The sequence below is a fragment of the Triticum aestivum genome, chromosome 2B (genome assembly GCF_018294505.1).
Source record: "Triticum aestivum cultivar Chinese Spring chromosome 2B, IWGSC CS RefSeq v2.1, whole genome shotgun sequence".
Taxonomy (NCBI): Eukaryota; Viridiplantae; Streptophyta; class Magnoliopsida; order Poales; family Poaceae; genus Triticum; species Triticum aestivum.
Window position 1 is genome coordinate 382,903,578 of NC_057798.1, and position 16,226 is coordinate 382,919,803.

A 16,226-nucleotide genomic window follows, 5' to 3' on the forward strand; every position below is an offset into this window, starting at 1 on the left:
GTTATTTAATCATGATTTTTTCCTTATATCCGAGGACTCCACTGGTTAGAGTATAGGGAGGCTGGCCATTTGGATCAATTGCTAGTTTAGCAATCAAATCAGAACACTTAGTGTCATCCTTGTAACTGTTCACTACTTCAATGATCCAAGTTGGAATTACAGTGCTAGAGCCCAAAGCATTCAAAGCATATTTAACTCTGGAGAGAGCATCAACTACTCTATTCTCCTTTCCTTTCTTGTACTCCACTGTGAATTTGGACCCCATTAATTTAATGAGGAGTTTATGCTAAACCCCTTATGTTAATTTCTGAACTTGGATGTATTTCAAACTTTGCTGGTCAGTTCTGATAATGAGGGAAGATGAAGCAAAATAGTGCTTCCACTTCTTAAGTGCTTCAATGATTGCTAGAGCCTCTTTATCATAAGTAGACCATCCTGCAGCTTTAGGGCCTAGGGCTTTGCTCAAATATGCAATGGGCTGTCCCTTCTGCATTAACGCAGCTCCAATTCCATATCCCGAAGCATCAACTTCTAGAACAAAAGGTAAGGAGAAATCAGGTAAAGCAAGGACTGGTGCAGAAGTCATCTTGTCCTTGAGTAGTTGGAAAGCAGCAACTTGTTTGTCACTCCACTAAAATCCTTCCTTCTTTAATGCATCAAACAGTGGCTTGCAGATCAGACCATAATTCTGGACAAGTCTCCTGTAGTACCCTGCTAGTCCCAAAAAGCTCCTTAGGTGTGTTACATTCTGAGGTGTGTGCAGTTCACAATAGCTTCTATTTTTGCAGGGTCTGTGGAAACTCCCTTGTCAGTGATCACATAGCCCAAGTACTCTACTTTATGTTGTGCAAAAGTGCACTTAGAGAGTTTTGCATAGAGTTGATGTCTCCTTAGTGCTTCCAACATTAGGGCTACATGTTCCAAGTGTTCCTTGTATGTCTTGACAAAGATGAGGATATCATCAAAGAAAATTAACACACAGTGTCTCAGCAGAGGCCCTAAAACAGTGCGCATGAGCTCTGTAAAAGTGGGAGGACCATTTGTAACTCCAAATGGCATTACCAGGAACTCAAACAGACCAGTGTGTGCTAGCAGTTTTCTCTATATCTCCCTCCTTCATTCTAATTTGATGATAACCACTTCTCAGGTCCAGCTTGGTAAATATGGTTGCTCCATTAAGTTCATCCAGGAGATCTTCTATCATGGGATTGGGATATTTGTTCTTGATTGTGTGTGCATTAAGTCTTCTATAGTCAATGCATAATCTCCAAGTCAAATCCTTTTTATTAACCAGAATAGCAGGAGATGAATATGGACTGTGACTTAATCTTATAATCCCTTTTTGAAGGAGATCTTTAATGATTTCTTCCAATGCATTTTTCTGATGATGTGGCAATCTGTATCCTCTCTGACTGATGACTGGAGCTCCAGGTTCTATTTTGATTGCGTGGTCACACTCTCTCTATGGAGGTAGGCCAGTAGGCTGAGTAAAAACATCTTTGAAGTTATCTAAGATGTTTACAATTTCAGTTTTTTGCCCAGTGTCAGTTATTGTTTCCAGCTGCACTGGTTGCATCCACATCAGAGCTCCAAAGAGCATGTTATCCATTATGTTCTTCATATCCTGTAGTATAGGAGTGCATGGGCTGGTGGGCAAACTCTCATCCAAGAATGTGATCTGTTTTCCATTAATTTGTCTGATCCCAACATCATGTTAGGTAGATCAAAGGTGACAGGGCTGTCTTTATACATCCAGTCAGCTCCTAGTATGATATCATACTGTGAGCTGCACCAGTCTGAAATCAGACACCAGTTCCACTCCTTGGATGTTGTAAGTGATGTTGTGGAGGGAAAAATCACTGTATAGTTTGCCCCCATTTGCTACAGTTACTTGGACATGTTTCACTGGTGTGACAGGGCATCCAGAGTGTAATGCAGTAGAAGTGGAAATGAAGGTACTAGTGCTGCCACTATCCACTAGTGCCAGGCCTACTGTATTTCCAATTTGGACCTGTAAGGTAAAAGTGTGTTTCTTTTTATCTTCAGGTACTCCTGTAGCTGCATGCATGGAAATTTTGAGCTCTTGGTTATCAGGAGGTTCTTCTTCCGCATTTGACTGTACTTCTTCAGCATCAACTATGTAGATGATGTCAGGGTTTACTGAATTTTGCTCTTGCAGTGCTTGAATCTGAGCTTTATGTGACATTTTGCATACTTGTTTGTGTCCAGGAAACAAGGGTTCTCTACACTTGTAGCAAATTCCCTTTCCTCTAGCTTGTTGTATAACAGTAGCTGCAGGTGTTACATGAGGAGTTGGTGTCTTACTGATCTCAGCAGTGCTCTGCCTATTGTAATAGGTTGTGGAGCTCTTGTAATTGTTGGGGGTGGGACATGATTTCTCTATCCTTCTTGCCAGCCACATTTCTCTCTGCATATTATCAGGTTGGTGACATTCTAGATGGCTCTGAATGCATGGATTCAACCCTGATATGAAAATGTGCATATAGTAACTGTCTTGCACGGTAGGATTATCTCTTCTCATGAGGTTCATGTTTTGCTCAAAGGCAGTGATGTACTGGGCCACAGTACTAGTTTGGGTAAGGCTGTGAAAAGCTTTAACATTTTCACATACAGAAGTTACTGCAAACCTTTCTGTCAGGTGGGAGCAAAACTTGTACCAGGGCATGTTAGTTACCACAAAACATGTCCCTCTCCACCACTGCATTGCTTCTCCTTTCAGATAAGACACAACAATTTCAGTTCTTTGCTCCAAAGGGGTTCTAGACGCATCAAAGAATTGCTCTATGTTCTGTATCTAAGAATCTGCATCAGTTCCTTCAAATCCAGAGATGTTGAGCTTAGCAGGTTTGACACTTAATATACTTCTTCACACATCATTATCCAAAGGCTGTGGTCTTTGTGCTTCCTGGTGACGATTATTTTCCTGGATTTCTTCTACTGCTTGAATTGCTCCCTGATTTGCTCCAACATTACTCTGAGCTGTAACCATTTCCACTTTGTTTGCTGTATGGTTTGGATGTCTGTAAGGCCCTTTTGGTGTTCCATCCAGATTCAGTACTCTTCCTATTGCGTTGTCAGTAAGTACATCAGATCTAACTATTGTTGCTCTTGTTCTTTCACCCTGGTTCGAAGCTAACAGCTGTTTGGGGGTGGCCAGGAGGTAGTACTCCCACGACCAGACTAAGGACTTGGATCTTCTTCCTCTTCCTCTGCTTTATCTTCTTCTGTTAATTTGCGCAGACTCGCCTGTATCTTCTTGAAGTTCCTGTCGATGCTGGTAAAATTTCTGTTGACTATCTCCGTGAAGTCATAAAATTCCTTCTTATTGTCTTCTCTGTTTTGCCTCAAAGCCTTGATGTCAAGCTGCAGAGACTCTAATTCCAGAGACGCAGTGCCCAGCGTCTCATCCTCCTTCGTCATCTGATCCAGGGGAGGGTTGATCATTCAGGCGTTGAGAAACCTTGGCCGGAGCTGCTACTTGGGTGTGGAGGGAGGGATTTTACTCCGGTGTTCCAGAAACCTGACCTCGAGCCCTGAACTCTCTTGCTGCTGCTGCTGCCGCGATGTCGTTCGCCATCAGAAGAGAAGCACTGGAAGGGAGGGTTGGGTGGGATTTGACACTAAAGAAAAGTTCTTCAGAAATCACTAACCAGTCCGATCCTGCTTCCGAGCTGTCTACCACCGCCATCTCCTCCCTGGTTCGCACCGCCACCAAGCCCTCTCCAGATCCGATCTGGAGTCTGCTAATGCTGCCTCCGAGGATTAAACCTTGCTCTGTATACCAATTGTCAGGACCTAGCTAGAACTGTCATTGAATTCTCACAAGAACAGAGAGAAACACTCAATTTGTTGGGGAATTTGAGAGCAGTTTCATTCAGATCTGAGGAAAAGTAGCTAGGGTTTCGCTAGCCGGAACACGACGGCTACAAGGGCCATGCCTAGATACACACTCCATGCCTCTCCACAAGCTGGAGGAGGGTTTAAATAGGGAGTACAGAGAGTAAATGTCGACAACGACAAGATCAGCGAGGACAACTAATGCGGTAACTTTTAAAAAGTAAGATCGCAAGGCTTGGAACCGTCCAGATGGAGATCTACGGCTGAGGGCGCGTCGCTGAAGCGAAGCGGTAAGTGACTCCAGGCTTCGTTGGATTGAATATCGACAGTTGACAAGCTCCTAGGCAAACTGAAACGGTACTGTGCTGAATCAGATGATCCTCAATAGTTCCCAGGCCTGACAGAGGATTGGCTCCCTTTTCTTTTTTTATGCATGCTCCCTCACGTATTCACACCCCCCCCCCCCCGCCCCCGGTGATTTCAGGGCCCCACCAAAACCTGCCTAATCCCACGGCTCTCATGTAATCACCGGCCTTATTCTTCAGATTTTTTTTGAGACAATCACGTGAAGTTTTATTAAATCGTCACCACATTTATAGGGACGGAGGGAAGGTTCCCGGGCTGGCCTAACCATACATGTTAGCCTGGCCCCAAATGTAACACATGCTTCGCTAGATTGTGAGCCTCGAACTTTGAGCTGCGATGTTCATGAACTATATTACATGAAATAAAAGCACTAACACCTAACTTGATTTCGCGGACAATTGCACCATAACTTGAGACCTGCTATCCCCTTCACGTAATCACAACAACCCCCTTGATTTTCAGGGTGGGCTCGGCCCAAGCCTGCCATGCCTAATAAATATCAATTATACTACGTCATTTCCTAATGGGTCATGTACGAAACCAGGCGTTGCAACACACGCGCGCATTAGTAACCTCCTATATAAATCAGTAGAATTTGGTGAAAAGAATCGAGGTGGGGCTATTAAAAAACAAACCCTATTTTTAGCAAAAAGTGTATGCTTTCTCAGCTGGTTGCTCCCTTCTATATGAAAGGGAAGGTGGAGAGTTCGAATCCCACATGAACTCTTACTAATTTTTGCTAGTCGCTGCCTTTCAGTGGACAAAAAAGAAGGATGTGTAGCTTGTCCAGCTCAGGCCCACAGGAGTGCGCCGACCCAAGGCAGACCACGTACGAAGATGTCCGACGGTTCAACTAGGGTTAGGCTGGGACACCGGGTTCAATTAGTAAAAAATAGAAGGATTTTTTCGCAAAAAGTCCACGATGGTGAACCGACAAAAGCAATGCATGCTTTATTATTATTAGGTAAAGATAAAGATTTGACTTGTTTCGGATGATCCTTCAAAACTATACTGCTAGGTTGGTCTACCCTCAATGCATTATTTATAACTTTGGAAAGACCCATTGCATCCCAAACTTCCATCGCACGCTGACAGAAGAAGATCAGGTGCTTGATGTCCTCGGCTCCCTTTGAACATAAAGGGCATTGCAGAGACACCTTAATGTGCCTATTTGCTAATATGGGTCGAGCAACAAAGGTACCATGTAGAGCTTTCCACGCAAAGATCTTGACCTTACTTGGACTTTCAATTTCCAAATTATCTCCCACACTAGGTTAGGCGTCAAGGAGCCTAGTCCACTATGAATCATTGTGACGCCCCCTTTATAATCGTGCACTAATCATACGCACATCATGCACGATCACGAACGGTGACTCACGTCAATATCACAACACAACTCTATGACACAAATTGAACATAAAACTTTATATTACAAGCCAGGGCCAGGAGGACCCATAATACATCAGTCAGCAAGCAAAATATTATCTGAGTACAAACATAGTTAGACAAGTTTTGCCTTAAGAAGGCCGAGCAAAACAACTACGCTAGATCGAAAGGCGAGGCCTCCTGCCTGGGACCTCCGAACTACTCCTGGTCGTCGGTCTCCATGTAGTACGCTCCGCCGGGGTAACCTGCATCCGCGTTGTTACCAACTATTGCAGCAACCAGGTCGAATGAAAAGGCTAGCAAAGCAACCATGGGTACTCATCCAAAGTACTCACAAGACTTACATCAGATCTACACTAGGTAAGCATCGGTATCAAAGGAATGGGGTAGTATATGTGGACTATACTGCAGAAATGCCAGAATAAGGGGGAGAAGCTCATCGTGTAGAAGACTACATATTCTTGCAACCATCAACGTGCAGCAGTAGAAGAGAGGAGCATTATATGGTATCATCTTGTACATATGTATAGCAATAATCCTGCCTAGAGATCCTCTCCTTGCCTCTCGGGGGGAAAGCAATCTCCGGGGGTATCTATCTGTTATCTGGGTGTATTTTATGAAGTATCCGATTTTAGTTGTAAGAGGTTGGGATACAACTCCAAGTCATCCTGTTATCATGGACACAACTATTCAAATAGTTTGACTTCCATGTAGGGGTGCACCACATTACCCAATACACTTGATTACCTCTGGCTAGACACACTTCTTCGGGTAATGCCTGGCATCGGATAATCGACACATCGTAGTCCTACCTAGGCTCTCCAGAGAGGTCACCACACCGGTCTACATCGTAAGTGCGAATGGGTCATGGGCCTATCATCCTAAGCGCTCCTGCGGATTACGAGGAGGATCGGGCCCAATCCTAGCATACCTCTTTATACAAAGCCGGCAGTTACAGATCATCCGGGCGCGTGCCGCTCAACTATGACGTCTCTAGAGCTTTCATGAGAAATTGTATGACGCCGAGGGTCCCATATACCATCATCTCGTGTGGAGGTTAGTGCGTATATGCCAATGGCAGTCTCAGATAAAATACCCAATCTCGTTAAGCATGTTATTATGAAATAACCGCATACATCGACCAGGGACCAGACCCACCTTTCTCCTAGATGGTCTCCACTTGCCCTATCGTTCCACCACAAAGAATCACTCACGGGTACCCTTGGGGCCGACCCATCTTTAACATTTCGTGCAATCGGGACTCAGGTCCATACCATCGAGGTGAAACTGAGGAATCACCCTTGATAGGTTCACACGTGATGTATTGCATGATAGAGACATCATCGAGAGTGAAATATGAGGAATCACCCTCAGTAGATCACAATAGATGTGCTACACTAGAGAGTCATCATCGAGATTGAAATAGAAGGAATCACCCTCGGTAGATCACACTTGATACGGCTCGGTAGAGTCGTACAATTGTAAGGGCCTTTATGGGTGTTCTGGTCTCGGTATAGTGATCCATCATCTCGGATAACCCAGATAGTACATCATGGCAACACGGACAAGGATGTAGGGCCACTGATGGGATAATATCAAACTTGTACTAACCATATAGGTTAATAGATAAAGTATCAATAACAGGTTATCAAAAACGGGCTATGCATCAGAATAGGAGCTACTGGAACAACGGTAGGAAAATCTAATGCAAGAATAAGAGAGAAAGAATGGGCGATATCTGGATGGTCAAGGGGGTTTTGCTTGCCTGTAAGCTTTGTAGAAGGAAGCTGATCGTCGGCGACGTAGTCGATCTCAGGGGCGTCAGCAGTGGTCTTGGGGTCTACCGAAGAGAAGGAGAGGGAAGAACAATAAATATAAGACATACAAGTGCAACACCATGCATGGCATGACAAAATGTTATGCTAGGGGTGCTCTAATGCATTACCAAGTATTTTAGATGAAGTGAGAAAATATCCGAGAATATTTTCCCAGCTCCAGGTGTTATTGCCTGTATCGATCGAGGTGCAAATGTTCCATGTTTGTTATGTTAGAGACGTGTGACATGTATGTAGATGGCATATTCAGATTCGTTATATTTTTTGGATTGTTTTTCATATATAAATTATTTTCATCTGAATTACGGTTTATCTTATATGATTTTCTAAAGTTTGGATGATTTACTAATTTTTTGGATTTATTTTAATTCAAAAATGATTTAATGTTAATTGCTAAGTGTACACAGGAAGTGTACATAGTAGTGTGCTATAGAGGCTGATAGTGGGGCCTGTTGATGTTGAGTTTGTAGTTAAAAGTCAACAGTTGACTGGTCAACTTCGGTCCAGTGGGACCCAATTGTATTGACCGCAAGGTTAGTATTGTAGCTGAGTTAATTAAGCACTGGGGATGTCAGTGTGTCATTAACTAATTGGACCCTAATTAATAAACTAACTAAAACTAATTAGCCTGCTTAACTAATTGGGCCGGTCCCACTGGTCATAGGCACAACCGTACCTTTCCAGTAGCTGGGCACGGACGACACATGCGCACCTGCGGCTATAGGCAATGGCCACAGGGGACGGCGACAGCGCCAGGAGCTGCGGCGAGTGCGCTCATAGGAAGCATGGGTGAGCATGGGCAGGCACAGGTGCGCGACCGGGAGAAGCAGCGGGCGCGGCTGCAGATCTGGCGCGTGCACGCTGACGAGGACTGGCAGGGGCGTGGCCATAGGACGCGGCAGGTAGGAATGATAGCAGTTGCAGCAGCGCCAAGCAGCAGTGCAGTAGCAAAAGCAGCAGAAGCAACAATGCCAGCAGTGCCAGCCCAGCGGGGCATGGGGGAAAGAGCTGGTGGGTGCTACGGGATCCTGGTGCTCACGTGCATCTCCTGGTGGTGGGGCTGGTCCAAGGGTTCGCCGGATTTGAGGATGGCGACGAGCTTCCGCGTAGACAAGGCCTCGAGCTTGCTGGAAATTGATGCGACGACCACAGTTTTGACGAACCAATGGAGCTACGTGCTTCCTTGGCAGTCCAGAAGGACGATTCGGTGCTCCGACACAAGCACCGCTTGCGGTGGCTGCGGCGGCGAGGCGAGCGGCGGCTGCGAGCTTCAGCTATGGTGGCAGGGGCAGCTAGAGGACACAATCGAGTGAGGAAGAGGGGGTTTTCAAGCGGTAGCTCACCAAGGAGGCACAAGGAGGCCCGATGAGTGACTAGGAGCAGCAGAGGCATCAAAATTAAGGAAGAACGCCGACGGCAGTAGCGATGAAGACATGGTCGACCCAGTCGATGTAGTGGTGTAGAACTCGAGCTCATGGTTGGGGAGGAAACATCTGATGACATTGGTGCTCTTGGCGCAGTCCTAGGCGACGGGGAGGTCATAAAGCATGCGGGCAGATGAGGCCAAGGCGACGGTGGTGTCGGTCGTCGAACAAAACGAAGACAACGAGGGAGTGATGGGGAAAATGCCGATCTAGGGTTCGAGGGGCCGCTGGGCAGGTCTTGTAGGCGTCGGGGAGGTGTCTGATGGCTGCCATGCGTCCAGGTGCGGCCATGGCGCCGTGGATGGCTGCCATGCCTCTGTTCAATGAACAGAGGTACAAGTAGAGGGGGGAGTTGGGCTTGGCCGTGCACTGTGCACTTGTGGCCCAGTGGTACAGTACCAGTTTGTTCTTTTCTTTATTATTTTATGTTTTCTATTCTAGTCTCTGTTTTGTATTTCTTTAAGGCACCAAATTATTTTTGCTTTAGTTCAAACTTGGCACATAATTCAACTAGAAATATAACAAGGCAACACATAAACTCCCAGTCCATTTGGAAACACCCAAATTTACGTTTGGATTTAAATAGGCTTGTTTTGGTGTTGCTCGTACACCAATTTGTTGCTAGGGTCAATTTCATAAAACCAAATGGTGTTGGATTCTACATGAAAAATGCTTGGGGAATATTTAAAATACTACTGACATTTTTGTTTTACTGTTTGAAGTAATTTTGACTAGCAATTTAAATTTGAATTTGAGCTGAGTTTTAATTAAGTGATAATTTAGCTTAGCAAACATGGTGACATGTCATCATTAGGGTGAGATCACTGTAGCTTAATTGTAGGGGCGTTATAATCATGCTGGTGGTGCCACTCTACGTAGTACGCCGAGCGAACTGTGAAGGCATATGACATAGTAAAGTTCCATGCTACAAAATCCTAACATTCAGTAGAATTCTCAAAATCTTCTCATCATCTGTAGGGAAGAACATGTTTCTGATGAGTGTTTCATCCCCTCTCCTGAGCACGGACCAATCAATTCTTCCACTTTAGATAGCAAACAAGCTCCCTTTGGTGTTAAAACCTTTCTAGTTGGGCCGTTTGGCACCCAGTGGTCATTCCATATATTGGTTTCCGATCATGTCCCAACACGCCAAATATGAAATAATAGACTGCCAAGTAAAGGAAGATCCTACCTTCAAAATATTACCATCCAGATAGTATTTCGTGCGAAGCACATGTGCACATAACTTATCCGGATTATAGATCAATCTCCAACATTACTTAGCCAACATTGCAAGGTTAAAAGCATGAAGGTCATGGAAGGCCATTCCACCCTTATTTTTTGGTATGCACATTCACCACCATCCCAAGCAATGCACTCTCTTCTGCTCCTCTTCGCCACCCCACCAAAAGCTAGCCATGGTGTATATAATTTCCTTACATATTTTCTTTGGGATCTTAAACACCCCCATTGCAAAAACTGGCAGAGACTAAATAACTGCTTTAAGTACGATTCTTTAGCTCCGAGAGATAGAAATTTCTCCTTTCAACCCTTTAGCCGAGCAATGACCCTCTCCACCAAATAGGCAAAACTATCACTTATGTCGAGTCCAACCATAGTAGGCAAATCGAAATACTTGTCTGATAAAGACTCTCTCATTATTCAGTTGTACACATGTACTTGCTTTTGTTTTCACCTCCGGACTTGTACTGAAATAAATGTTGCATTTCCCTTCACTCACCAATTGTCTAGAACTTGCACAATATTGGTAAAGCACTTGTCTCACCGAGTTGCATTATTTAAATCCGCCTTCATAAGTGATAGTGTCCTGGATTGGGGGGGGGGTCCTAACCTAGTCGGCCCATTCTCCCTGGGTTGGGCCGACAGGCCCTCTTTCATGGTCAAGATGGACTCCGAACACCATATACAGGAGGCATGATCAAGACTACCTCCACCGAATACTTTTCGTATACTCCAAGATCTCTACCGTCGCCTTGCTCGTAGTTACCGACCTTGTAACCCTAGGTACCCTCCCTGGCATGTATATAAGCCATAGGGTTTAGCCCGTAGAGGGGAAATCACACAAAATCATCCACCTAGCCCTAGAGTTAGACCACACATTACGATCTTGAGGTAGATCAACTCTGTACTTGATACATCTCCATTGATATAAACAAGAGCAGGACGTAAGGTTTTACCTCCATCAAGAGGGGCCGAACCTGGGTAAACACCGTGATGCAGAGCATCCTTCCATCATCCCCATGGACTCTATACCAATGCATCAAGCACCATGTAGGCCTAGGACAAGAGCTCGAGCACGCACAATGGAAATCGAGGTGAACTCCTTCCTACTTGGCATGCATATGAAACGAATGGAACTTGGGTATTACCTCACCAAAATGCACTTTGTATCATTAGGTACAAAGAGGAACACTTCCAAGCAGCTAAGGAGCATCACCAAGGAGTAGGAGAACTGCCCCAAGGCCTTGAGGAAGAAGAAGGAAGCATAGAGGAGCAGGACAGGAAGTCCCAGGTGACCCTGTGCACACAGGCCCTCAAACCCCCGTGCCCACGGGCTACGCAGGGAGCTACGGCTGTAGCACCCCGTGCACGGGCCCAACTTACCCCATGCGCACGGGCCCTACAAGATGTCTGGCTAACTTTGGGTTTTGGGCGTCCACTTCATCCACCTCGCCCCCAAGACTATATATTCCATACCTAGGGTCATATTTAGGGTTAGCAAAGTATATGTGAGATATTTGAGAGCTTTAATCCTTCTACCACTCCATTGGAGATCAGGGCCTCTTAGGAGAGGATCCACTTATGGATTTCAAGACCTCCTCTTGGAGAAGACTATCATCATCAAGACCTCATCTCTTAGGAGTGGGAATAACTTTACCTAGTGCTTGTAATCTTGTGGATCTATGTGTTTGCTACTCTAGTAGTTTAGTTGGAGTGAATTGCTGTAACACCCCGAGAATCATGCTACAGTAATCTCCCCCTAATGGTGGCCATGTCATCATGATTACTATGCAGCTTGCCACTTGTCCAAAATCAAAGTCAAATTCAAATTTAATTTGCAACTGAAATATTTATTTCTTCGAGCAGTAAAACTAAAATGTTCGAATAATTCTATAAATTCCCGTGATCATTGTCGTATTGAAACCAACTTCATTTGACTTACCAATAAATTCCTAGTAGTTTAACAAATGGACCGACAACAAATAAAATGACCTTTTAAAAATAAACAATTATCTATTTAACTCCAGTTGCCCCCAAACTTTATGGGCATGCTCAAAATAATGCCTGGGATTTATGTGCCAAATGCTATAGTTAACAAAAGTCAATGGGTAGCAAGTGTTAAAGCAAAACGTTGGAGAATTAAAAGAAACAAGGGTGGGGGGAAACACCCACGTTCATTTCAGCCCAGCTAGCAATAATAGCCAGCCCAGCCCATCTGGGTCATCTCCCTCCTCCTGCTACAGGAGCGAGGGAGTGAGTGGCGGACATCCAACCACCATGGCCGAGGCTGGGCGACGCGCCGGCCATCCCCCGGTCCCCGGGAAGGATAAGAAGGACCCCTGCGACCCCTTTGCTTGACCTAGCCACTTCTCCCCCTCCTTTTCCCTCCCTCACTCAAACTCGAGCTCGACCGAACCGCAACCACCATGGCCGACCTCACCCGTGCGCTCACCCTCATCCCCGTGCCGTAGAAACATGTCCGGGAGAACCGTCATCGTCCACTTCTTCATCTCCGCCAACGAGATCGAGCCCGGAGCAACCACATTGACCGCATCGAGGTCTTCTTCAAGCTCTGCCCCGCTGCTTGTCATCATCAATTTTAACCTCATCAAAGCCTCCCCGAGCCCGTGAACTTCCCCTACTATTGCGATGGGAGCCCCCCTCGATCCCCCCTCTGAACCCCTCGGATTTATGTCGTTTCACTGCCGCCTACCTGGACCGAACCGCACCGCCCACCATGGCCGACGGGCACGAGCAACCCCGGGCTCGCCTACTTCACGCCCTGGCCGCCCCCTAGCCATGCGCCCCACACCCCGTGCACGACCGAGCCTCCGCGCGCGCCCTCTCGCACATGCCCCGCATCCAAGCCCGCGTCTCACGCTCCAGCCGCCTGGCTCGTCCGTGCCGATTCACCCTGAGCACGCTCGCTCGCTGCCTCAGGACACAACCGCCATGCCAGGGCAGACCCGCACCCGCCGCTAGCTGCCGCTCCCCTGACCCCTGCAGCGCCTAGCTGCTGCTGCCACTACTGGTGCCTTCTGACTCCGCTGCAGCTGATGCCTCGCGCCCGCCACTCGTCCCGTTCACGCACACCCGACCCTGCCTCCCCACGCTGCGGCCCTTCCCTGCTATGGCCTAACCATCGCACCGCTAGCGCCGCCTCCTGCACCCGCCGCTCGCCGGCCTGCTCCCCCGTCGGTTCGCTGCCGCTGCTGCCGGCCGGCAGCCCATGGGAGGCCTCTGCGCCCGCCGGTGCTTGCTGTGGCCACAGCCGGCTCAGTCACCCTGGCCAATGGGGCCGGCTGGCCTAATTAGAGGGGCTAAATCTTCCTAACCCCATTGACTAATGGACCCCCCACTAATTAAACTAGATTCAATAATTTATTAACACTTAAGTCACAGACAGGTAGGGCCCATTCTACAGTGTTGACAATTGACCAGTCAATTGTTGACTTCCGAGTCAGCAGTTGACCAGACCCACATGTCAGCGTCATGTGCAAAAGTGCGGGTACACTTTCAGGTACCCGTAGCAATTAGGTATTAAATGATTTTAGAATTAAAATAAATATGTAATTGCACAATATGTTTAAATCGTTGAAAAATCATATAAAATAAACTGTAACTCGGATGAAAATAATTTATATATGAAAGTTGCTCAGAAAAATCCAACGAACCCGAATACACGGTCCGTTCATTTGTCACATGTCTCTAGGATGACGACAGTGGAACCGTCCCCTTCTTTTCATCTGCCCAGAAAATGCCAAACACCGGGAAAATATTCCCGGATGTTATCCCCCTTCGCCGGTATCATGTAGTACCGCGTTAGAACACCCCTAGCACCGCTTATCGTCTTGTCTTGCTTAGTAATGCATCTGTTTGCTTTGTATTTACTCTTTCTTCCCCCTCTTCTCTCCGGTAGTCCCCGAGACCGATGCTACCCCTATGATCGACTACGTCGACGGCGACACTTCTTCTTTTCAGTAGAGCTTCCAGGCAAGCAAACCCCCATTGATCATTCTGATATCGCACATTTCTTTCTCTCTCATGCTTGCATTAGAACTGCTACTGCTTTTTGTATGATCCTATTGTGATGCATAGCCTATTTTTGTTACCTACTTTCATACCTTACCTGCTTATTCTAAACTGCTTAGTATAGGTTGGTTAGAGATCCATCCGTGCCTCCCACCTTGTCCCAGTTTCCCCCGCTTTATGTTCGATGACTCGATCAACGTGACCGACGTCCAGACCCTGACACCGCACATCACCTCCCTTAGTTGTATGACTCTGCAGAGTTATTATCGAGTGCCGAGGGTGATACCTCATTAGCACTTATGATGTTAACCCTGTAGTGTAGTTATTAGGTCGTGGTCATCGAGGGTGATTCCTCCTTCAACACTCCCGATAACGACTCTGTCATGCAACCCCTCAAGTGTGGACCATCGAGGGTGATTCCTCCAAGTCCACCTTGACGGTTACATCGAGTGGGAATCCATTGAGAGTGATTCCTCAGGTTTCCCCCTTGCTGTTTCGGACACACAGTTACTTTGACTTACCACAGAACCATGATGACATCGGGTCAGCCCCAAGGGGTACCCGCGAGTGATGTGAAGTAAGGTTGATCTGGAGGATACCCGCAAGTTTTCCATGTGGCGCGGCCGGGCATTCTTAGCCCTTGCCGCAAGTCCGTGAGACGGGGCGATGGGACCACATATCGTGGATCATTGATCGTTACCGCACTAACAAGACACTAATGGTTTGGATGTTTGATCCGAGTAGGCCTCTGGCCTTTTTCGCACTGACCACCACACATGAATAAGTATGGACACTCTGCGTCATATGTTTCTCCCGAAAGCTCATCAGATGCCACAATTGAGTGGGACGCGCTCGGGTGGTCCGCGTAAGCACTGCCTTGTATAAGGAGGTAGCCAGGACTGATCCCGTCCGTCCTTGCAACACGCAGGATTGCAAAGAAAGGATGATTGGCCCATGACACCTTCACATTTAGGATGTAGACCGGCGTGTAACCTCTCTGTTGAGCCTAGGTAGGACTACATCGTGTTGATCGGCCGAGGCCTTTCATGACCTGATGGTGTGTCTGGCCGGAGTTGATCGAGTGTGTTGGGTAAGTTTGTGCACCCCTGCAGGGAAGATTGATCTATTCGAATAGCCGGGTCCATGGTAACGGACGCTCAGAGTTGTATCCCGATTGTTACAACTAGAACTGGATACTGAATGCTGAGGCATGTAATGGGTATGTGGCTCCGAGATTGCTTTCCCGCAGGGAGTCGGGGAAGGATCTCTGGGCGTTATTTCTACAACATGTTTGTTAAATATAATCTGCTATTCTATACTCTTATGATTGCTGCAAGATGCTTGGAGCTGCTTGAAGATGCTAGTCTTCGATAGGCTAGGCTTTCCCCTTCTCTTCTAGCATTATGCAGTTCAATCCATAGATACTACCCATTTCATTGATACAGATGCATATGTAGTGTAGATCCTTGCTTGCGAGTACGTTGGATGAGTACTCATGGTTACTTTGCTCCCCTTTTTCCACCTCTTTCCATTCTTCTCAGATGTTGCAACCAGATGGTGGAGCCCAGGATCCAGACACCACCTTCGACAATGACTACTACTACATCGAGGGTGCCTACTACTACGCGGAGGCCGCCGATGACCAGGAGTAGTTAGGAGGCTCCCAGGCAGGAGGCCTTGCCTTTTCAATCGATGTTGCTTTTGTGCTAGCCTTCTTAAGGCAAACTTGTTCAACTCAAGTCTGTACTCAGGTAATGTTGCTTCCACTGACTCATTTGTATTCAAGCTTATGTTTTCGAGCCCTCGAGGCCCCTGACTTGTAATATAAAGCTTGTATTATTTTATTTGTGTCTAGAGTTGTGTTGTGATATCTTCCCGTGAGTCCTTGATCTTGATCATACACATTTGCCTGTATGATTAGTGTACGATTGAATCGAGGGCGTCACAATTCCTCTTTGTGTTCTTGGTGTTCATCCCTTTCCCCCCTCCAAGTGTGAAAAGATCCATCTTAGGGTTTCACCCTACAACATCTTGGCATCATGAGCAAGGTTGATTCACATCTTGGAGTCCCTACCCCCACTTG